This window comes from Somniosus microcephalus, chromosome 1 (genome assembly GCF_052327205.1).
Source record: "Somniosus microcephalus isolate GS21.2 chromosome 1, FLI_Smic_1.0, whole genome shotgun sequence".
NCBI classification, from domain to species: Eukaryota; Metazoa; Chordata; class Chondrichthyes; order Squaliformes; family Somniosidae; genus Somniosus; species Somniosus microcephalus.
In genome coordinates, this window is record NC_140987.1 from 243686491 (window position 1) to 243712454 (window position 25964).

Consider the following 25964-nt stretch of genomic DNA (forward strand, 5'->3'; position numbering starts at 1 on the left):
TATCACTGTTTGGTGGCCTATACACAACTCCCACCAATGTTTTCTGCCCTTTGCTGTTTCTTAGCTCCACCCAAACTGATTCCAGTTCTACATCACGATCTGCCAAGCCAAGATATTTTATCTCCACCGTACCGATCTCATCCCTTATTAACAGCGCTACGCCACCTCCTTTTCCTTTTTGTCCTCGTCTGACTTTCCTTTCCATTTACATCTGAGTTGTAACGTAAAAAAGTGGCACAATAATGTGCTGAAAATGTGACAACAGGGCTTTGCACACAGGAAGTATAAACAGATGTAACATTGTTGATATATTATAGATTATAATCCTGTTGTTTCCAACCATGGCCTATACAATGGAAGGTGTCTTTGTTTAAAATAAATATTGTGCCCTGACATTTCTCAGTTTGTGATCCCTGCCATTACACCAGGGGGGGAAAATTCAGTTGTTTGCACCTCCCGTTAGCGCCTTAGGAGGGCACTAATGGGGCAGAAAGTAACTAGCACCCGGGCGTGGCGATGTTTGCGCCGCTCGCCCCGGTAGTGCCCCGGACCGGATATTGAGTGTTGCCCCCTGCCTTACCGCCTGCCACTAGCAACGACAGGTTGAGGGGAACGTTTTGCAGTTAGAAAGGGACTGGGGGAGCGCTATTTAAAGGCGACCGCTTCCTGTCTTTTTTTGTTGGTGACATTTGTGCACCACGCATTCTGAGAGAGCGAGAGAGACTTCTGGAGAGATTCAATGCTGTGTGAAGGAGTTTTGCATACTGAGCAGCACTTTGCAGGTTCATTTTGATTTGCACTTCCTTATATCTATTTGGAATAGACTGTGGGGGCTGCACTCTGAGCTCTTTCCCTGGGTCTCTCCATTATTCTTTCCAGCAGATTTGATGTACACGTCTCTCCAGGCCGAGATTCAAGGCTGCAATGAGCAGGATGTGGATGGAGAGCAAGAACAACCCTCCCCTTTAAGATAAAAACAGAAAATGCTGGAGAAACTCAGCAGGTCAAGCAGCATCTGTGAAGAGAGAAACAGAGTTAACGTTTCAGGTCGATGACCATTCGTCAGAACTCCCCTTTAAGAACTGGCCGGTGCCAGTGTGTCTGTGTTCCATTGCTGACTGACATCACATGAGCTTCGCCAGCGCTGTGAGGTAGCGCCTCGCTCCTTGGCCTTTGTGCCTTAAAACAGATGTGAAGCACTTGATTTAGCGCTCCAATCACCTCGAGGGGTGATAAAAGCCAAGTTTGCTGTCGGAGGCGATAATTAGCGCCAGGCGCTAAACTTTGTGCACAGCTGATAATGGCGCCCCAAACGGGGCGATACCGAATTCTTCCCCCCAGGAGTTTACAGGGTCACTGGGAGGTCACCTAATTTATGAGGGGCATCCTTAGTATCTGACTGTTGATGACTGCCGGATACTCGAGCATCTGCCCCCGGCGCTCCCAGAACCAACCAGCACTCCTCAACCACTGCCCTGGTCCCCCTCAGTCTCGTGTGTAAGTGGACTGATCTGTCCAAAAATCATTCAACAAATAATTCCTATTCTTTGGGATCTAGGCCACGCGCCTAGCCTGGACCCCACCAATGAGACCCAAATTAACCGTGTGGAGGCTGGTATGCATCCCCTCACTGGGAGCACTGTACAGGTTATAAACTTCAGGTCCTGCCTGAGCCAACTGAGTGAGAACTCACTGGCTGTCATTTGGTTTGTAAGAAATGGACAGAGGTTCTGCTCCTTACAAACCAGCCGGATCTCTGCTATTTTCCTAGGGTTTCCACTGGTCTGCCCCCAGTGTTATGACAGGAATCCACAAGAAAGTTCAGGGCCTCCTGCTTCATCACAACAACAAAAACTTACATTTATATAGCATCTTAAACGTAGTAAAACGTCCCAAGATGCTTCACAGGAGCATTATCAAACAAAATTTGACACCGAGCCACATAAGGAGACATTAAGACCAATGACCAACAGCTTGGTCAAAGAGGTAGGTTTTAAGGAGCGTCTTAAAGATGAAGAAGTAGAGAGGCAGAGAGGTTTAAGGAGGGAATTCCAGAGTTTAGGGACTTGGCAGCTGAAGGCACGGTCGCTAATGGTGCAGCGATTAAAATCGAGGATGCGTAAGCGTCCAGAATTGGAAGAGCACAGATATGTCAGAGGGTTGTAGGGCTGGAGGTGGTTACAGAGTGTGGGAGGGGTGAGGTCATAGAGAGATTTGAAAAGAAGAATGAGAATTTTAAAATTGAGACGTTGCCGGAACGGGAGCCAATGTAGGTCAGCGAGCACAGGGGTGACTGGTGAATGGGACTTGGAGCAAGTTACGATACGGGTAGCAGAGTTTTAGATGTGCTCAAGCTTATGGAAAGAGAAAAATTGGCTCAAGTTTATGAAAAAAAAAAATTGGCCCTTAGTGTTAGCGGGGATTAAATACGTGGGGTTACGGGGATAGGGCTTGTGTGGGATGGCTGTCGGTGTAGGGACCGGGTGCTAGGGTTTGGATGATCAGCCATGATCTCGTTGAATGGCGGAGCAGGCTCGAAGGGCCGAATGGCCTACTCCTGCTCCTATCTTCTATGTTTCTACGTTTCTATGTAAGAGGAAGTTGGGAGGCCGGCCAGGAGAGCATTGGAATAGTCAAGTCTAGAGGTAACAAAGGCATGGATGAGGGTTTCAGCAGCAGATGAGCTGAGGCAGGGGCAGAGGTGGGCGATGTTACGGAGGTGGAAATAGGTGGTCTTGGTGATGGCATGGATATATGGTCAGGAGCTCATCTCAGGGTCAAATATGACACCGAGGTTGCGAACAGTCTGGTTCAGCCTCAGATAGTTGCCAGGAAGAGGGATGGAGTCAGTGGCTAGGGAATGGAGTTTGTGGTGGGGACTGAAGACGATGGCTTCGGTCTTCCCAATAATTAGTTGGAGGAAATTTCTGCTCATCCAGTGCTGGATGTTGGACAAGAAGTGTGATAAATTAGAGACAGTGGGTGGCGCGAGAGAAGTGGTGGTGAGGTAGGAAGCCAAATAGGAAGCCAGGAAGTCATTACAGCCTAAGTTATCAACAGGACTTTTCTTTTAATAGGGTGAAATTAAAATATAAGTAGCCAAGATAAGTCACCAACTATTGAACAAAGTACTAACAAGCTTGGCCTCATATCTGCTTCTAATCATTATAGTGACTCGTCAATGTGTTTTAAGTTGAAAGAAATGACCTTTTACAAGTGCACTTTTATTGAAGTTTCTGTTTTTTTTCAGCCTAAAAGTATTGGATCCTTCATTATAACGAATGCAGAAATGCTTCCGTTCAACTCAGTATTTGTCTTTGAAGAAATGTTTATTAATAGCTTTGACATAGAAGTCTTGTACATTGCCAGGAATAATGATGTCAGTGCTGTCCATATGTTGACTGAACTATCGAAAGCTGCGACAGGTGAAATTTTTGAAAGGTCGTTGAACTCCCACGTGTGTTACATTAGAGCATATAATGTTTTGTATCATTTAGAAATGTAAAAGGATAAACAGAATTCAGGTACTATATTGCATTTTTCTTTGCTGTTAATAACCATCTGCAAATTTATTTTTGTCACCAACAAAATATACAGGGTGACATTCAGTAATTATTTTAAATCAGGAACATGCCAGTAATTGAGATCCCCAACAAGATCACATTCTCGGAAGTGGGCACATTACAAAGCTGTGTGTTTCTATAATTTTGTTAGCAGGTCATGTATTATGGAGGTAAATAGGCATCCTCCTATTTTTATTAAAAGTTGAATTCCATCTTTTGGTTCTCAGATCCACGGAAAAATAATATTCGGAATCCTAGATATGTGTCTACAATATGATAAAAACACCACATCTAGTGCAAATTTCCTGCCTGTCACACTTCCCCAACACACATTTCCTGTCCATCACACTTCAACTGTTACACTTACATGGACCACCTGGCATAGAGTACAAATCGGTGTCTTAATATTTACTCACGTATGTCTACATAAGAGTCAGTTCAATACAATATCAATTGCTCCATGGAACAAAAAATAGCTGCCAGATGTAACTGCTGTCATTTTGTTCTGCTACGTTTATTGGATTGGAAAGTTATATTGAAATGCAAAAAAGAAACTTGCTAATGACTGGAAAGGGGAGATTATTAGTAATAAAGCTTCTAAGAATAACATTTACAAAAATGTATGGCCCATCCTTAGAGTTGTGTCTCACATCTCAAATCATACAGCTAAACTGGAGAACTCACATAAACTAATCAACAACTTCACAAAAGCTGAAAACTCAACAATAGCCCTGAATATGGGCCTGTGGCAAGTAGTTACATTGAGAGTGCAATTGAGCATGGGCTTGTCATACCTTAAGCTGCAGGAAAGTTCAACATTCCATCAGTTGTATAGTGGAACATTGGCCCAGAAATTCGGGTGTCCACGGGTGAGTGCGCACAGGGTACTCACCCGTAAGCCCAATGGAAGGGCCGGTTTTGTGCATGCACTGCGCATGCGTGGGAAACCAGCACTTCCGTTCCCCTGAAAGAAGGGGTTGAGAGGTGGAACGCGTGCGCAGGAGAGGCAGCGCGTGCGCATCGAACTTACGTTTTTTTTGCAGGTTTCTCCGGGAGGGTAAGTCTCCAGGAGTTACACTTCTAAAAGCAGGTGCAAGGCCTGCTTTTTACAAGGTAAGTGGTGAATTAATTAAAATTAAAACATTTTTTCCACAGGTTTATTATTTTTAAATACTTTAAAGAAAGGTACATTTTTTTTTAGTCCCATTAGAAAATGTAATAAATTTTTTCAAAAATTTAAATTATTGTTTAAAATAGTTATTTCATGTAATTTATAATTATTTTAACAATGTGATTTAAAAAAATAAATATTTGAAGAATTAGTGATGTTTTGGGGCTTATAGTATTTATAGGTTTGACAGGTCCTGTCAAATTTATGAATGAAGCATTCTCTGCTACCATCGGCTCTCCATGGCCCACGTGATCCCAGGGGATGCATCAAACTAACTGCGCCCCTGGGATACGCAAGCACTGCGTGCTGGCAGTTGGAGGAGGCCCAGGATCAGAATCCCACGCGGGCCCACAGCACAACAGCCGGTGCGGTAGGTAAGTGCAAGTCGGGGGCTTGCACCCGCGGGAAGACCCTGACCCGAATTTCTGGGCCATTGTGTCAAAAAATGTCTAAATATCAAAAACATTTGGAATATTTAGTATGTTCACACCCAAACTCAGTGTTCTCTCATTTTCAAAACTTCTAGTTTACACTCTCCGTTAATCGAAAACCCTCAAGTGATCGGTTTATTTTGGGAGGGTTAGTGATAACGGAGAAGGAGAGCGAGAGAGAGAGACAAGGTCATACCAGGTAAAGAAAACCTCCAGTCAGCCATCTGCCCCCATCAGTTTTTCCCAGAGAAAATGTGAGCTGTTGCAGATATGTATCAGTCCTCTGCATTGTTGAATCAGATTGTTAATTAATTATATTATTCATATAATTTTTACACTGCCACAAATATATTCTGCTCTCCTCCCACCCCAGTTCATAGGATACTTTTCATTTCCCTTCCCTCCTCAAGTCAAACCTGAACTCTTTTGTAACCTTCGCTGTTCCCAGTTCACGTTGGCACTTCGCCCCCCACCCCCACCACAACTCCAACCCCATTTCATGCTGAAAGCCTTCTCACCCGCATCCTTCGATATAAGCGGGCACTCTTCTCCTCAGTTCAACCCTGTTGGCACTTAGACTAGTAAGGAGGAGAGTGCCATGCCCAGATCATGCTGTCTGCACCATCCCAGCTCATCCCGCCAGTGCCATGTCCAGCTCATTCCCTCAGCGCCAAGTTCAGCTCATGCCCTTAGCACCATCCCAGCTCATTGCATCAGCACCACCCACAGCTCATCCTCTCAGCCTCACCCCCAGTTCATCTTCTCAGCCTCACCCCCAGTTTATCCCCTCCGCGTTAATCCCAGTTTATCCCCTCCGCACTAAGCCCATTTTATCCCCTCCACACTAAGCCCATCTTATCCCCTCTGCACTAAGCCCATCTTATCCCCTCCTCAGTAAACCATCTTATCCCCTCCACACTAAGCCCATCTTATCCCCTCCTCAGTAAACCATCTTATCCCCTCCACACTAAGCCCATCTTATCCCCTCCGCAGTAAACCCATCTTATCACCTCCACACTATGCCCATCTTATCACCTCTGCACTAAGCCCATCTTATCCCCTCTGCAGTAAACCCATCTTATCACCTCCACACTATGCCCATCTTATCACCTCCGCACTAAGCCCATCTTATCCCCTCCGTGTTAATCCCAGTCTATCCCCTCCTTGCTAAACCCAGTTTATCCCCTTCGCTCTAAACCCAGCTTATTCCGCTACGCCCATCTTATCCGCTCCACGCTAAACCCAGTTTATCACCTCCGCTCTAAACCCAGCTTATTCCCTTTGCACTAAGCCCATCTTATCCGCTCCATACTAAACCCAGTTTATCCCCTCTGCATGGACTTAAGAGTTCAAATACATCATTCTTAGAAAGTGAGTGCAGGTGGATTAAAAAAAGCAAATAAACTAGTCCCACAGAGTGCAAGAGTAAAGCGGTAATGATAAATGTGTACAAGGCAATGGATAGACCACAACTAGAGTATTGTGTGCAGTATGGAATGAACATTATAGCTTTGGAAAGAATATAGATTCAACAGCATGATGCCAGCAATGGGAAATTATAACTATGAGGAGACACTTAAGATACTGGGACTGTTTCCACTAGAGTAGAGAAGGATAGAAGAGATTTAATGGAGGTTTTTAATATTATGAAGGATTTTGACAGGATGAATAGGGAAAGACTATGGCCTAGAAATTCAGTTGGGCGCGCCAGCCGTTAGCGCCTTAGGAGGAGTAGATCTCGAGCGCTAGGCGCTTAGCGCTCGGGCGCAGCGCGATCTGCGCCTCGCCCCAACTTCAGTACACATTTAGCGCCGGTGCAAAGTCTTAGCGCGCGCCCTGCTGCGCGCGCAGATCATGACGTCATTTCCTCTTGCAACGCCCTTTGTGCGCCCCAAACCGGAACTTCACTCGCGCCGGCCCATTGTGCGCCGGGCGGCCCTAACGACTGTGAAGTGGAACGGTACACAGCCGAGCCGGGCCGCGGGGAGCGCTAATTAAAGGGCACTTACCCTGCACTATAAAGGGCCGCCATTTTGCAGCATTCACTCTTGTGCAACGGTTTTTTGGACAGAGACCAAGGACGAGAGCTTATTGGTTTGGACCAACACTAGGACAGGTATTTTTGGCTCAGGCCAGAGCTTAGCAATTATCTTTGCCTTCATTGAGAGCTCAGTGTTTGCCAGCATATAATGGGGGCTGCATTGGGTGGCAACGCTGACTTTCAGCCTTATGCCAGAAGGGCTTACAGACGCCGTGAGAGAGTGGCAGCCCTGGCTTGACGCAGAGGGGGCAACAGGCGTCGCCAACTGAGGCCTTTCCCACCCAGGGTATACCGCCAGCAGACCTCCTATCTGACCATGTCTGCCGCGATGTGTGTTAGGAGGCTGCGATTCAGAAGGGAGGTGGTTGCAGACATCTGCCGGCTGCTTCACAGAGATCTGCAGCCACAGCTGATGTGCAGGACGTCTCTGTCAGTGGCAGTGAAGGTGACGGTGGCTCTCAACTTCTATGCCACCGGCTCCTTCCAATCCGCTACTGGGGACATCGCTAACATCTCCCAGTTCGCCGTGCATTGCTGCATCCGCCAGGTGACCGAAGCCCTTTTCACAAGGAGACATCAATTCATCTCCTTCCCCATGACCCTGGACAAGCAGCAGCAGCGTGCAGTGGGATTTGCAAGAATAGCGGGCTTCCCCATGGTGCAGGGCACCATTGACTGCACGCATGTGGCTTTGCGGGCACCTCTTGAGCATGCCGAGGATTACCGCAACCGGAAGGGCTACCATTCCCTCAATGTACAGCTGGTGTGTGACCACAGGCAGCGCATCCTAGCTGTCAATGCCCGCTTTCCAGGCAGCAGCCACGATGCCTTTATCCTGCGACAGACAACTGTGGCTGACATGTTCCAGGCACAGCCTCCCCCAAGAGGATGGCTTATCGGGGACAAAGGCTATCCTTTGTGTACCTGGCTCATGACCCCGCTCCGCGCGCCCACGACCCCTGCTGAAGAGGCATACAACGAGAGCCATCAAGCGACTAGGAACATCATAGTACAAACAATCGGCGTCCTCAAGCAATGGTTCCTCTGTCTCGATCGCTCTGGGGGAGCCCTCCAGTATTCGCAGGATCGAGTCTCCCAATTCGTCGTCGTTTGCTGCATGCTGCACAACCTGGCTATCCGCAGGACTCAGGCACTGCCACCTCACGTTGGACCACCACCTCAGGAGGAGGAGCAGGAGGAGCATGAGGAGGAGGAGGACGAGGAGTACCAGCCCAGGAGGGAGGCACAAGGTCCAAGGGCCGCCCGTCGGCGGCTTATTGAACGTCACTTCTAGGCCCCCTGTCAGGGAATGGCTTGAGCCAATGAAAGAACATGATTGCAGCCGCTCCGCAAGCCCTCAGCCGGTTAAGGCAACAAACACTTCAAAGATCAAACATGGACAATGTTAATAAATAAAATGCTTTATTGTTCAAACTCAGGTCCCTTCCCACATGAAAACCAAAAACAGACGAAACCCCCAAAAAACACTCAAACACATTACTCGCTCCCACAACCTGGAGAGGATTAACAAAATAGTGCAACTAAAATGGCCGTCATTCTCGGCCTTCGTAAAAAACAAACATCACATCATCGGCCTTCAAAAAACAAACATCCAATTCTCGGCCTCAAAAAACAAACACAACTGGCCACACATTCGACTATTTGGCCCGCTAGGGCGATGCCTTGGCCATCTTTGTGTGGCCCCTGCCCGCCCTGCTGCTCCTCCTCAAAGTAAGGCCATTGGCTGCTGCAAGGCTGGGGGCAGGCTCCTGAGGGACACATGTCGTAACGGCAGATGCCCTTGGGGGTCGGCCTAGTCGAGGTCTGGCCGTCGAGCGGGCGGCTGTTGAATGCTGCAGCTGTGGCTGGCCAGCATCAGTCGCTGCAGCAGCTTCTGGCAGCTCCACTGGGGGAGTGGCAGTGGCGGCTGGAGGAATGGGGGCAAGCTGGCGGATGGCAGGCGCTCGCTGGTCGCCTGAGACACTGGCACTCGCCCGGGCCAGCACTGCAGCATGCGCACCAATCTGCCGAGGGACAGACCGCTGTGCTGCTGCAGCGCACCGGGTGCCCTGGCGATGCCTGGCTGACACAGCGAGTGTGGCAGCAGTGAGTGCCCGTGTTGACCTGTTCACTGACCGCATCAGAGCAGCCAGTGACTGGACGGCATCACTGATCACCTGGCCAGTCGCTGCCAGAGCTGCCCCGAATTCCGCCCGACTCGCTGCCTGATCTGCCCCGAATTCCGCCCGACTCGCTGCCAGAGCTGCCCCGAATTCCGCCCGACTCGCTGCCTGATCTGCCCGGAATTCCGCCCGACTGGTGGCCTCTGAGGACCCGAACTCGGTCACACTCCGAGAGAGGGACTCGATGGCCTCAGGCAACCATGCCACTGCCGCCATGAGCTCCGTGTGCCGGCGCTCCGAGTCCGCGGACAAGTCCTCAAGGCATTCCATCTACTCGGCGAAGACCATCTCCGGACTGGAGGCCGGACTCTCCCTCTGGGGAGAAGGCCACCGAGCTGGCCAACCCTTCCTGCGTTGCTGGACGCCGCTGGGCCCAGCAATTGGACTCCCCTCCGATGCATCCCCCCTCTGGGGAGAAGGCCGCCGAGCTTCCACCCCCCTCCCGCGTTTCTGCAGGCCGCAGGTCCCATGAGCTCCCCTCCCCTTCGACACTTCCACCACACTCCCCTCCAGGGAAGACGTGTCCCCTACATTGGCCTGGGTGGCCGCGGCTGAGGGTTCCCCTGATGGGCCGCCTTCCTCTTGCTCCTCCTCCTGCTCCTCTTCTGAGGGGCTGTCACTGGCAAGTTCAGGGACCTCTTCCTCACCATCTGAAAGCAGGAAGGCACAAGAGTAGCTTTAGAGTGAGGAGAGGGCATCAGCAAGGGATGCATGAGTGGTGGCATTCAGCACATTGGTCGGACAGTGGCAAAGGATGTAGATCTGATGCGCAAGTGGGACGAGAGAGGTCCAAAAGGTGATGTCCTTACCATTGCTGGCCAGAACAGGGTCGGCATCTCCACATGCAACGGGCCCAATCACCTGGCCACCCATGATGCACTCCATGTGATGTTGCAGCTCGGTGAGTGGCTGGATATGGGCTCGGCCTCCCCCGGTCGCAGTCCGGCTCTTCCTATTATTTGCCAGCTTGGCCTGCAAGAGAAAGGACGGCCTCTAAGTACAGTGTGTTGCCCTGATCTTGTGTGCACTGCCTCCCATGGTGGAATAGCATGGCCAGTGTGTCGCCCTGATCTTGTGTGCACTGCCTCCCATGGTGGAATAGCCTGGCCAGTGTGTCGCCCTGATCTTGTGTGCACTGCCTCCCATGGTGGAATAGCCTGGCCAGTGTGCCGCCCTGATCTTGTGTGCACTGCCTCCCATGGTGGAATAGTTTGGCCAATGTGTTAAGTGCAGAATGTGCAATTGATGTTCATGCCTGTCCCATCGCTGCTGGATGAGGGCTGGCCCTTAGGGGTTTCAGGTCCCTTTGCCCATAATGTGAGGTGCACATGCAAGGATGAGGAGGTCACTGGAAAGGGTACTCACCCTGACAATGCGAGTGAGGTCATTAAACTTTTTGCGGCATTGGACACCGCTCCTGGGGAGCTCGCTGTTGGCTGACAGCTTGCTGGCGACATGCCTCCAGGCTCTCCTGTAGACGCGGAACGGCGCCTTCTTGCCATTGTCCGGGTACAAAACATGGCGCCTCTTCTCCACAGCACCAACCAGCACACTCAGATCACGCTCTGAGAAGCGCTGCGCACGTTCACGGGCCTTCTGCATGGCTTCAGGCGCTATTTGGGTCCAGCAGCAGTGTTCAGGCCTAGCTGGAGGGCTCCACTATCCAGGGCGTGGCAGCAGACACAGTCGACCCTTCCCCCTTAAGAGCTGGCCGGCGCCAGGGTGTCTGCTGTCAATCACGAGATGGCCGCACCTGCGCTGCGCCCAGCCTCGGCGCTATCGATCAGCACCTCCGGCTTAGCGCCTAAAGAGAGGCATCCAGCACCAGTTTTAGCGCTCGAGCGAACTCTTAGGGCGAAGCTAATGAATATCGGAGAAGTGGCCTCGATTTGGCGGCGGGCGCAAACTTTAGCAGCCGCCCCACTTTACCGCCCCAAAAGTGGCTACAATTAATTTCTAGGCCTATTTCCTTTGGTTGGGAAATAATAAATTCAGAACAGAGACTACTAATTTTTTAAGGGAAAGTGGATAAATATTTGAAACAGAGAATAATATTTCTGAGGAGAGCAGAGTTGTTGGTCATTTGGTTTGGATTGCTCTAGAAAAGAACCAGCATAGGCATGATAGACAAAAAGGCCTTCTATGCTGTAAACGTCTATAGTTCTAAGAAAGCATTTGGCTGAAAACAATTAAAACATGGTTGGTTGGTGGCATGTGTATCAGTATCATTTATATTTTTAAAACTAAGTTGATGGTTTCCCACAGTCTCTAGTCTTGACCCAGCAAGTCAGATATTGAACTTGTGTTCTGCAAAGCGGCCCAGAGAAATGAAAGGTTAAGTCTCAGGACAAAATTTCAAATGAGACTGTACGCAACCTGACTAATCAACCACTGCCCCGGTTGGTTGATTGTTACCAACTTCTCTGCTATGGCCATCTCATGCGCCACCCCAAGTCTGACCCTGCCAGAGCATTCACCACCAACATGGAAGAGGCCATGAAGCAAACCCAGAACAAGATGGGATGACAACATAAAAGTGCCCATCCTGCCGATGAGGCAAAAGTGAAAGCCCCGAGCCGTAACGGTTGGAAGAAGCTGATAGCAGCAGCATCTACTTATAGATAAGCCCCTAGACGACAATGCAAAAAGGTGATGAAATAATCCAAAAAGTAGAGGTGTGAAGAATTAAACTGAAAATCAATGATTCCTCTGAAAAAACTCAAACCGGCCATTCTCTTTTCTGATGGGCCCTAATACCAAGTTAACTTTACTCGGGCAGCTTTTACTTGCCCACTGCTACAGTTTGGGATTCTGTGGCCTTTTTTAATGGAAAAGCTATGTTGAAATGTGTTGTTAGCAAGAGCCCACCGAAAAGGGGTTGGCTTTGAAGGCAAGACCATTCTAGATTGTTTATTTTTTTGTCAGCAGATAATTAATGTGCAAGAGGGGAAATTGGTCCACTCAGAGGGCAAGCAATAAGCCATTCATTATCAAAATCTGGTTATTCGGAGTGATACATTTCACCTTTGGTGTTGGTGAACTCTTTTGAAGTCTGTTGATCTGTGAGAGAGACTTTTAAAGATGAGATCATGGACACCAAGAGGCAGACAAGCAGGCTGTTGTAGGGGGTTTCTCTTGCTCGTTCTGGTCTCCTACCAGGCTTCGTGCAATAATTACCCTTGAGTGGTTCGACCCACTCTTCCCTACGGTTCTAGACCTTGGACTTAGGTGCAGGGAACTGTAGTGCAGAGAAAAACTCAATAGACCAGGTTGAATAACACGAAATGGAGGCTTTTATTATAAAACAGTTTGCAGCATTGTAAAATACATGTCATAAGCACAGATTAAAATAACTACAATCATGCACATATCTATAAACTTAACTCTATGGAAATGGGGAACACACGGCACGTCGTAAAAGGGGAAACACATTACGATTTCCCTTAACCCCCTCCTCTAGACCTAAACTAAGTTTCGACTTGAGGAACTCGGAATCATGCTCACCACTTTCAGATTCGCAAAAAGGGGGTTCGCAGCCTTTTGGCACAGCTTTCCGTTGTCACGTGGATTTGGAAGCTTCTGGCGCAGTTTGTTTTTCTCTCAGGCGATGGAGCAGCAGATACAGTCTCGATGAGCGCTCGTCATGGCTGAATCCATTACCGACGTGACTTTAAGAACTGGATGCCCATGGAAGACTCAGTCACCGATGTGATGTTGCAGAACTGCACAGGGAAAGTTCCTGGTCGAATGGTATGTTGAGGCCCTGGAGGGCTAGGCCCGGAGTGTCCTTTTATCTCCAGCCTGGATCGTCGGTTTTCCTGAGGGTGTCTTCTCCTTCGGCCTGGGTCGTCGATGATCTCCCGACAACAGTACCCGGGCCAACCTCGTCGTCTCCCCGTCGTGGCCGAGCCTTGCCTGGCCGAACACCGACCACGCTGCCTTAACCGAAGAGTCCGTCCCGAAACGTCCTGATTGAATTCCGAAGCTACCGAGGTAGAAGAAGCGTGTTCCCGAAGCGTGAATCTGAAGCGAAGCGCCCTGATGGACTTTTCAATCCACAGTTATACCTTTTTGGGACAGTCTTATCTCCCGCCAAATCATAGTCCTGTCTTTGTAATATTTTTGGCGGGCAGAAATCTCTGCAGGGGTGCTTTGTCTTACAATGGGAGCCGTTGATAGCTTAACTGGCCTTCCTGGCCGATAATGTCTTTTACTTTGTCACCGTAACTCGGTTCGTATATTGATCGGTCTGGAGATTGCCCTTGATGGCTGTTAAACGGTTTTTCCTTTGTACAGTAAATGGGTTTAAGTGTTCATTCAAATGTCCGCCCATTTCTTGATGGGCCCCATCCTGTTACCTGAAACTGTCCTGTACTTAGAATCCAATTAATATGTATGCTCAGTACCCTGAGTTTCGTTTTCCTGATACTGGCTTTCGCGGGCTTACTGTCCTCAATCCACAAACCTGTCTGGCTTGCAGTAACAGAAATCAAATGGTCCCAGAAACTGATCACGCGGTCCGGCGGCCATTTTGTATGCCCTTTTTATCAAAGGTTTTTCTGTACAAGCTTCTTTTGGTCAATAAAACTGTCTTATTAACCCTGTTTTCTTGCGTGATTAAATTACTGAAAATTTCGAATCTTACACTGTGCATGGAAAGGACTGCCTGTCCTGGAAGATAGGAGGAGGTACAGAGAGTACATTCTGTTAAATTGCACAAGATGACCCATCGTGTGGTCCAGTTCTTTGTTTTTGTAACAATACACGAATAGAAGTTGTACAGATTGTACAAAGCGACTTTTAACATTTTTACTCTCCTCTTTCTGCTGTGGAATAAAGCAGCTAATGTTTCAAACCAAACTTCACCTCACCTAGTGTTAACTCTGCCGCCCTCAGAGAGATTGAAGGAGTACATATGTGTAAGATACGGAGATCTGACCCAGATCACAAGGGAGTTTCATTGTTACATTCTCGGTTCTCGCTACCATGAAAGTAGACATAGGGCATTAAAAGGAGGCACTCAGACCACCTAAGGAAGAGTAACTGGCAGCACTAGAGCTGAAGAGATATCCATCGCAGCCTTGAATTTCAAGCACACACCAATTTTAAATAAAGAGATGAATTTTAAACATGTGTCTCCTCTCTAGATGAGGTACATTTCCAGCAGTACTTTTGGTATTCACTCTCTTACATTCTTTATGATTGGAAATACTGACAGGAAAATTCAGCAACTGGCTCTGGTGAGACCCTTGCTACAGGGAAATCCTCTTACGCATTACTCTTAATAGAATGAAGCGATTTGAATATTTTATCAAGGCTTGTTAGAGTGCGTTATTAGTCAGTACATTAAAAGGGTCTAATTTCCATATATATCTGAAGTGTGTCACTTCATACAAGTCTAACCATCATCATTAGTCATATCTGATCAATGCAAACTCCATTTGGAATCCCCAGGAATGCATTAATATTCATTAATTCAAATGTTCACAAGTAGCTATGGAAAGCGGCGATGAAGACCTGAGTATTCTAATGCGACCCTGTTTAAAAATTAATAAGAACAATACATTTTGGAAAGGCATTTCCCAGATAGATATTCAGTGACAGTAGAATGAGGGCTTCATGTTGGGTGAAAAAACACATCAGTACAAGAAGGTAACAGATGGGAACAGACCTGTGATGTGACCTGAATTGTATCTTGTCTCCTCATGTTTTCCAACTCCATGAGCTGGATTAGTTTCCACAAAAACATGTTTGCACAAAATGGACCACAGCAAGGTCCTCCCAGTCTCAGCAAATATAGCGATGGTCAGCATCTTCAGAATTAGTTCTTTTTTCTGTTCACTTCGAATTCTAGTGTACGATGCTTCAACAAAAGCTACTTCTATACTAGGTCCTGGACAATCACCGTTGGTTCCCGATGTGCGGGTCTTGTGTCAGCGACTGCAACTGCAGGCCGGCAGCTGGACAGGCTGGATCTTCCTGATGGTCTTCCTTAGACAATCACAGCTGGTTTGACTTTGGGTTGCAATTGGCTATAGGAGACCCGTCCAGCGGGAAGCGACGGTGATAGCACAGGTCTGGTATAAAAGTAGCTAATGAATCTGAGAGGGCATGAGGGACAAGAGGTGTGTCATACCTCTATCCTTTCCATAAGTAAACTTCTTCCTGCATTATTGTGCAGTTCATGGGATGCCGGAGGTTGCACTCAGTGCCTTTGCCACCTCCTCTGTACAGTCCGCACAGCAATTTAACATGAACATGTTAATTGTGCGCTAAAACAGCACACAGCGGAATTTCAAAGCTATATGTTGCAGGTTATTGCACGGTTTGGTGAAGACACAATTATTGGAGTTTCCAAAATAGCAGTGGTATGATTAAATAGTATTTTGTATTTTGAATAAACGTACTCAGTTCTCATTTGCTTTAATATAATGACAACTAGGGCTGGATTCTCCTCCGGTTGGTGGGTTAGTGGAAGGAGGCACTTTTGCCTGTCCAGTTGAACCTGCTCCTCACCTGCTCACTCTTCTTATTGCACTGGTAATGGCAATTGCCATTGTAGGGGGGCATCCTTTACCTGGTTTACGGTAATTTACCTGGTCAGGCAGCCTTTGCCACTGCACTGTGACCAATTCCAATCAGCGGTTTTGAATCGCTATACCCCCCTCCAGTTCTGACTGGAGGAACTTATAATTAATGATATATTAAAAACGGACAAATGGTCTGGATGCAAGAAAGTCAAATTTTATTAAAACTAAAGAAAATACACCACACGATCAAAGTAATCATGGTAAAATTGCTTAACAGGGGAAGGCAGATGGCAAAAATGAGGGATAAATGGCTATAATGTTAATCTTACAATCTTAGCAACATTTCCCTTAAATTACCACCCCTTTACTTCTCACTAGATTGTCTTGCTAGTGGGTCAGAAGCCTTGCTCACCTGCAGTCCAAAGAGTAAAAGGGACAAAAGGGGCAGAGGGCTTCCTGGGCTTAATCTGTATACCCTGGGAGTCCCTGCTGTTTTTGCACCGAAAAGGTCCGTGCGCAATTTTGCGCCGAAAAGTCCGAATACACAAGAGAAGGGCTTTTACCTTCCTCCATTCATACATGAAGACATCACGTAGTAGAGTCAATTTCAGTGAATGAATGTGTGTAAACAACCCATTGTGCTTGCTGTCCGATGATTGGCTGATTCAAACGGGCTACTCCCCAGTGTAAACAAGCAGCTTGTAGGTTACCGGACCTGCCCAATACCACAGGGTGACTGACAGCTCGGGCTCCATTCAAACTTACTACAGGGCAGCGCTGAGCTTTTCATATGCTAACAGCCTGTCTGTCCTTTTCTGCTGCCTTTTCGAATTCTGTTTCCATGAGGTCTGTTCAGCCATTTTTATGCCCTGGGCAATTTAAACAGTCCAAAACTCAAGAGTACATCTTTTAATAAAATGTACAATCTTAAAGTGTGCGATTTTCACAAAGTTCTTTGATTCCAGTGTCCAAGTGCTGCCTAGCTTACGAACTTTTTAACGCAGCCTTTTGCGGTTCTGGGTATGTTTTAAAACATTGTCCAACCCAGAGACAATTTAAATCACACAAGCCTTCGTCCACGATGTGGATTAATATTTCCCGATCTTCGGGGCTGAGGGGATTTTGCGACCCCTACACCATCACCAATTTAGAGGTAAGCATGTGCCCCCTTCTTAAAAGGGGCACAACCAATAAAAACTATAACTTAAATAAAATTAAAAGGAAATTAAAAAAATTAAATCAGAATTCTATTCCCCAGGGTGATGATGCACTCCAGTCCCTCCGGTGCCCACCAGTCGCAGAAGGCCTCAAGCGTGCCGGCGGACACCACGTGCTCAGTCTCCAGGGACACCCGAGCGCGAATGTAGCCACAGAAGAGAGGCAGGCAGTTGGGACGAATGACCCTCTCGACCACCATGGACCTTGGCCAGGCCCAGAAGCAGTCCTACCAGGCCTTCTGAGCACCTCACCTGCTCAACCTTTGTTCAAGCTTCCTAGACTGCCCCTCACTACTTATGCGGCAGGGAATGACACTGGTGAAACTACTGCCCCTGCTGGGAGGGAGGAAAATTCAGTTGGTACTAAGGGCATAAGAGGATGGTCCAGACTTTACAGAGGAGGTGGCAAAGGCAGTGAGTGCAACCTCCAGCATCCCATGAACTGCAAAATAATGCAGGAAGAAGTTTACTTATAGTAAGGATAGAGGCATGACACACCTTGTTACCCCTCATGCCCTCCCAGATTCATTAGCTCAATGACAAGAAGATGACCTATTGACAGGGAACCTCTGAAAACAATAATACACCATGGGAACTGGAAACCACTGTGACAACTCGGGCGGAATTTTAATGCCCAAGGGTGGGTAGGTTGGGGGCGGGTAGGAAGTAAAGCATTTTAAAATCTCAAACCTGACCCCAACCCGCCACCAACCCGCCCACTTCCGGTTTTAACGGAGGTGGATTGGGGATGGTTGACCAATCCACTCTCAGGAGGTAGGTCGGTCAGTTGAGGAGACTGTGCGCCTCCATTTTAACAGGATTTTAATTTTTAACCCATGGAGGCCTCTTGTGGGCCAGGAGGAGCAGGAATGTTTCCTCCCGGCACAACAAGCTAATCTCTTAACTAACACAGCTGCCTGATTTGGTAAAGTTTCTTCATCATTGTCCATACAGGCTGTTGGAAATGGCCTCCTAAAATATTAACAGCTGTTGGTTCAGAGGATGACCAAAGGAGCTGTTGCCATCACTGCTCACATGACTCCATGTTCATCCAACAGGAGAGTGAGGTGCAATTCTTTTCAATTTTACTTACCTGGAAGCTGAGCCTTTGCAAGCTGTTATTGAACATTTATCAGGCAGTGATTCAATACAGTGGTTGCTGCTACCCTATGTTTTCTGCATGGCATTTACTGGAGAACTAAAGGGCCAATTAGAAAGTGGTAGCACAGTGGCACTATATGTTGCCAAGAGGGGTATAAGTTCAGCTAGCTTCTTCTTGGTGCAGTTTGTATCTGGTCCAGTAAGATATCAGCAAGAGAGGGTGTAAGCAAAAAATAGAGGCATCCATGTTTTGATCCAAATAAATCAATAAAAACACAAACTAAAAAAATTACCATAAAGCAGATTGGTATTTTCCACATTGTTTATGGGAAGTCGAAAGGAAAGAAATGCTAAACATTAAGGCCCTGATTTTCTTTGGGATGCAGGATTGTGCAGCAATTTTGTCGCTGCTGGAGACTGCAAGGTCAGTGTGAGGCCACCTAATTAGCATAGGACGGGCAGGCACAAGCACCACTACAGGTGCACAGAATCCTTAGCATTTCCCTGTCTGTGAGGGTGGAGGGAGATTTATGCCCTGTACTCCCAAACCCTGGCTACATCCCTGGGCAAGGAGGCTGATTTGGAATTTTTTTAAAAATCTGTCTTTGAGTATCCAGGCCACTTGCTTGGCCGGAACCCCCACAAATGCCCTGTTGGCACTGGTATGTTTTCACTCACTTGGTGCAGTGACTTTCACTGATACACTGAGTGCCCATTCAGCCTGAGGAATGGGAACTCCCACCAGTGGGAGTTCCCATTCCACTGGCTCTGCTCCCAGGTTGTCAATTGCCTTGCAAGGGGCAAGGCAGGTAAATAAATGAAGGGTGAATTTTTTTAAGGGGACCTAGATCACATTTAGATACTGCTGTGAGGCCTTTTTTTTTATACTGCAGGAAACATCAGTCTTTCAGTTCTAGTTAGGTAAGGAGCATTGACAGCAGTGCCCCACTGACAGTTCCCTGACTCAGGTCACACACTAAGGCATTGCTTACTGAAAGCAAGATCACAACTGTTCCGCTATGCATAATGTCCAAGAATTTTTATTACATCTCCGTCATAGCAGAAGGTAAGTGGCTAGATTCACAATGATACAAGGGGGGCCTCATAAATTGTGCTTGTGAACTGTGTAAATAATTGAAGGTTGTCATTCAGCCTGGCTGTGCCTTTTTTAATCTTTTGCTTATTTTCCTCTGTTCCAGCAATGATTAAAAAAATTTTTGGGGTGATTTTCTCTGGGCATAACCAAGCTTTTAGGGGTCCCACTGATATTCTCCCAATAATTTGTACTAAAGCAGCAATAAAACTGATTTTAATGGTGTTTAGATCAGAACCATTTTCGTCATAATGAGAGCACTTGCAGGAGATGCAATAATGTATCTCAGTGTTTAATTGCACTGCAGTTTGTGACAAAATAAAAGAAAAAAGGGAAACACATTTTATTGATGTGCTTCTTTAATGATCGAATACTGCCCTTTTTGTCAGATAATGAAAGAGAACTTCAATGCTAACCAGTTAATTTGGCTTGTATCTTTCACTTTGGACCGTCTAACTGCTACACGAGCCCTACGATCAAAGCCAAAAGCTTCCCTACGATACTAACATCTATCAAACAAACAGGAAGATAGTAAGTAGCATGCAGAGAAAGGGAAGCAGGCCAACAAACTAGGCATAACAGTAATATTCAGCATTTTGGTGACAAAAGGAAACATTTAGTAAATGGTCAACAAGGAACTGACTATCAAAAATCATGGCATTACTGAAGTGTAATAATTCACTGCAATTTCAGGAAATATGCTCTATTTAATAACTACTGTAATATTAGATTTTATTTAAAATGTTTAATTTATGACAAAAAGTTATTTTGAAAGTTCCAGAAAAAAGGCAATCTTTCCTCAATGATGACGTGTTACCCAGAACACATTGCAAAATGGAGAACCATCACCATTTCAACAATAATGGGAAATAATGCTCTCCTTCAAGCAAGATTTCTCAGTATACAGTTTAAAGCATTTACACGAAGTTTATGAAGAATATGTGCATATTTTTTTCAACCTAACGTATTTTTTCAGGTCAAGATGAGGGATTTTACTTTTCCACATCTGGGACATTGTCAGCGTCAATCACTCTGAGGTCAGATGAAGCATGATCAGGTGTAAAATTCCATCCCTGTGCCCCAACAATGTACCTTCAGGCAATCCCCAGATGAGTATCAACTTCTGGGCAGCCGTACCCCTTTCTGTGAGCAAGACTGTGGTGAATTGTGGGGAGCTTTGTGCTGTGGGCTGTGTTGGTACTCCCCAATCTAATTATAGTCACCATGGCAGCACTCTTTAATATATAGTTGCATATTCTTTTCATGTTAATATTAAATCTTTAGACTTCACTGACTATCAGTTTATTTTCAAATTTTAATTCACATAAAGCGATGGCCAATCAGGAGATTAGATTTAAATAACAAAAAAATTGCATTATTTTCAATGGAGTTGTGAATTCAATACTTTTAATGAGACTTGAAGTGATTTTTCCTTTCCATACTTTTCTTCTTTCACCAAATACTACAAAATTATTTGGGTCAGAGGTAAATTAATTCTAATTACATTCCAGTTTTTGAGTCCAGTAGATTTTCAAATCCAGTACAAGCAGGCAATCATTAATGCACCAAACAAACGCTTGTTCCCTTTACCGTTGCATCAAATAGACAATGCTCAGCCATTCATTCTCTTAGCAATGTGAGGAATTATCATTTGAAAGATCCACTTTGGCAAACACATTGAAATCTTTCCAGTCATTTGTCATCTATTTGTTTAAGCCTTCTCTGTTATTGCTATCCTGTTTATTGTCAAGTTTGTTTCAGCTTGTGACAAATCTTTCAACAACAATACTTGAAAAATGATCATGCCATGTAAAAATCATTAGGTTCTTCTTATTACTGAACCCATGCTTTCTTGTTGGACAAAATGGTGATCCAATAATTAAAAACTGTCCATCAGGATTGCATCTAGGCTGTAAAAGTATCAGGTTATTCAAATGGAACTCGGTGTTGAATGAGCTCTTTTTAAGGTTTGTCTAATTAGACCTAACAAGAAATAAAGTCCCATTCTAAATAGAAATACAATTAAAATCTTTATATAGAGCAGTAACAGAGCAATGAAAGGTATTCAGGGAAGAGATAGCTCAGGTACAGCCATAAAGAGAGTGAGAATGTCCAAATTAGCAGCTGTGGCGCCAAATCAGACATTGCGTGCCGATTGACATCACAACCTGCTTATTTAAATTTAAGAGGCCAGCGCTGTCAATGGCAGCGCTATGGCTCTTACAAAAATGGTGGCCGCCATTTCCCATGCAGGAAGTGGGCGGAAACCAGGCAGCCGCCATTTTTTCGACAAAACAGGCCTTAATGGCCGGTGTTAAAGCATTGAATTTTTAGGCCACAGTCTTTGTGATAAACCCATTTTCAGCTGTATTAATAAAACTGCACCAGGTTACCACTCTTAAATACATCAAGGAATCTTTTTAATGCAAGGGAAAATAAATAAATGAATACATTCTAAAACATTGCCCAATTGCGCTGGTTCATTGAAGATTTTACATTTGTGACTATGCAAATGAGTTTGAGCAGAAACCTGAACCATAAATTCACTTGGGCAAACTAGCACAATTTTGAGCACAATAAGCACCTGGATTGCCGATTGCGCCCAAAACGGAAACACTACCTCACATTATTTTGTAAAACTTAAAGTAGTCACAAAAGTATAAAGGACCTTTAAATCTACATATATAAAACATTAGTGTAAAATGGGGGGAATGATGGGAAACGCATCCTACACCTCCCAAAGTCTATTGCAATCATTCAGCTTGAGCACTCAAAATGACAGCTATGCAATGCATCAGCACTGAATGATTTACATGAGGTGCTGGATTGGTCAAGAACCATTGCATTGCTGTGACCTTGGTGCTATAATGGCAGCAGAAAATGGTATGGGATAAAATTGGGACTTGAGTTTGATTCAGTGAAAACAGCCAGAATCTTTGACTTGTGAAGTCTGATATCAGGCCAAGAATTTTGTTGCTTTGCTGTACTCTGCCATAAATTGTGACATCATTATACAGAAAAGGCCACATCAGCCATCAGACTGAGTCCCAAATTAGCAATTACTTTCCCCTAAAAGTCATTGGGGATGATTGACTGTAAGTGTAACAAGTATAAATGGAAGTAACCATAAGGCACAAGTCAGATATCTTTATCTGGGCAACAAAATACTCTGGCCTCAATTTGAACATTCAGTATTTTTAAAATGCAACCTGAGGCAAATGAATGAACAGTGACGTACAGTGTTATATGATGTTATTGCACTGCTGGGATTCTCTTACTGATTCTTAAATTGCTATTATTTCAGTAATTAAGAAATTATAACAACCTGATTTAATTTAAGTTTTGGATATTGTTCCAAATTCAACTGTTGTTTGGACTTGGCAAGGTGAGAGATGTTCATGTTGGAGGATGGAAAAGTTACCCATTTTGAGCAATTAGTGTCAGCATCAAGCACTTCCACATTAGGTATAGCTTAAATACATGCCAAGGGCCATGTTGTGGGAATGGAACCTCACTAGGTGTGAGCATGGATCGGAGATAGGGCTGTAACACCATAACACCGATTATAAATATCAGTTCCAGTAGCAGCTGGTAATAGAGCCCAACAAAATTAACCTTGTAAAGTAGAATTCTCACTACTCTGCCCCAACAATTAGTTTTAACCCCAGCCTCCGAAGAACATCCTTACTACAAGTATATAGCATTTTCAATTTTGCACACCAGTTATCCATGTGATCATTCTGAGTGAGATTGACAATTTACCATCAAATTGTGAACTGTCCTGGGCTTATTCACTAGAAACTGGGTAGAGACTACTCAAATTTAATTAACATAGGACCCTTTCAACAAGAGACCCTTACAACATCAACTGGAGCTGGATTTGAACATAGGTTTCAGGAGGAAAAAGACAGTGTGCTACCTAGTTCTCTCCCAAAGCCCCGATATGGGACCCGATTTGAAAGGGGGCGCATGTAGGGTAGACAGGAGCACCTAAGTGGGCGGCATACCCGGGGAGTTCAGGGACGTGGAAGCCCAGCCTACCTTAATGGATGGACCTCATTACCATAACTTTCATCGGAGTCTCAGTCGAACCCGGTGGGATACCGTACCTGGGTGGCAAGCGGGAGCAGAAGATTGCAGGCAGGAGGCCGCAGCCAGGGATCTGCTGGATCAGTTGCTGGCAGTCAGGTAAGTGGTTATAGAGGGGGTAACGGGGAGCAAAGGAAATCGGGAAGGTGGTGTGGAAGCCCAGACTAAGGGAGGCCCTCCTGCTCTACCTGACCCACAAGAAAACCTCGAATTAAAAACTTACCTGCCGGGGACTCTTCTGGGCCACGATGTCCCTCCTGACAGGTCTGATGTCATCGGGACCCAATCTACACAGTTAAAGAGGATCTCGCCGACTTGGGCGGGTGTCCTGCTCGCCTGCTCCAAAGAGCAGGTTAATTTCAGGACCCAGCGGGAAGGCAGAGGGATGATAGGGGATTAGTCATTCCCTTAATTTTAACTGCTGCTCTCCCCCCACCCCCGCCCACCTGCCCGACTTCCACCAAGTGGCAGGAGTTAAAATCAGGCCCAATCAGTTTAAATTGCAGGGATCAATGGACACTGTTGTGGAATTGGAGGAAGACAGGTTAAACAGCTAGAATAGCTACACAAATGTTATTGGAAACTTACTTGCAATATTAGTTACCAGGCGATATTTGTGTAGCTCCAAAGTTGCATCTGCTGCAGCTTCAATTTCTGGAAGGTGTTTTAATCGTATTTTTCATTAAACTGTCAAAATGTGTATCAGCAGACACAGTTGGTAAAACACTGACATGAAGATTGTGGCATTCTGTACTCTTCCATTTACAAACTGGCAAATTACAAGAAGTTCTATCAGGTCACATAGCCTCAATAAGACCGTCTCATAAATGAAAGAAACCTGAGGTCATTCTAACCAGCTATGCAGAGGCATGGCTGGATGCCACTCAAGGTGCTGAGAGGCTGATTACCCCAGGCTGGTAGTCAGGTAGGTGCATCAACCATAACTTGCTGCACAAACACTTAAGCAAATAGTAAGATAAAAAGAATAAAAAGCTAGTATCAGAAATGTTGACCATGAAACTACTGGATTGTCGTAAAAACCCATCTGGTTCACGAATGTCCTTTAGGGAAGGAAATCAGACATCCTTACCCTGTCTGGCCTATATATGACTCACCATTAACATCCTGGGGGTCACCATTGACCAGAAACTTAACTAGACCAGCCACATAAATACTGTGGCTACAAGACCAAGTCAGAGGCTGGGTATTCTGTGGTGAGTGACTTGCCTTCTGACTCCACAAAGCCTTTTCACCATCTACAAGACACAAGTCAGGAGCATGATGGAATGCTCTCCAAAGCCTGGATGAGTGCAGCTCCAACAATACTCAAGAAGCTCGATATTATCAAGGACAAAGCAACCCACATGATTGGCACCCCACCCAACACCTTAAATATTTACTCCCTCCAACACCGGCGTACCATGGCTGCAGTATATAACATCTATAAGATGCACTGCAGCAACTCGGCAAAGCTTCTTTGATAGCATCTCCTAAACCAGCGACCTCTACTACCTAGAAGGACATGGACTGAAGGCGCATGGGAACACCACCACCTCCAAGTTCCCCTCCAATTCGCGCACCATCCTGACTTGGAAATATATTGCTGGCCCTTCATCGTCACTAATCAAAATTCTGGAACCTTCTCTCTAACAACACTATGGGAGTACCTTCACCACACAGACTGCAGACGTTCAAGGAGGCGGCTCACCACCACCTTCTCAAGGGCAATTAGGGATGGGCAATAAATGCTGGCCTTGCCAGTGATGCCCACATCCCATGAATGAATAAAAAAAGTTTCTCAGTGATTGACATTGAGAAAGAATGTGGCCACAAGATGAAGATTTGGAAGCAGGCACACTACAGAAAAGAATCTTTAATTCTGAGAAATATCAGATTAACCAGCAGAGCTAGGCCTGGATTCTCTGCTGAAGCGCCTGCCCATTTTTGTACACACTCCAGCAAAAAACATGTAGTTCATACACTGCTGCACCCATTTTAAATGGGCAAGGAGGAAGTGGCAAAAAATCAACAAGATTCAGCAATGCAGCTATTTTAATAATCTGGGTTATCTTTGCACAACCTATCACCACAGCCTACAAACTGCTGACATTTTTCACAGCCTGCACGCCCAGCCAGCAAGGCTTAATGTCACCATTCTCAGAAGATTGGCCTTGTGATGTAGTTGTGTAAATGGCATCAAAATGCATCTTTATATTACTTCATTGTGGCAAAAATGATGCACAACTCTTCTCCTTCCTCAGTGATCCTCACAACAAAAAATCAAATCAAATCAAATCAAATCAACTTTTATTTTTAATGAAAACTTGCAACCCTTTAAACGTTTCAGCCTGTCAGTACATATTTCTGACTGGCTTTGTAGCACATAAGAAATTAACATTTGTCATCAATTCGAGAAATTTGCAAGGGATGCCAGAGAGAAAAAAAAATCTAAATAGGCCACTGTAGGGAATGCAGAAAGCTGCTTAGCAAATAGTTAAAACTACAGAGGCAAGAAAATTTTGCATTCCATCAAACATGCTCTCTG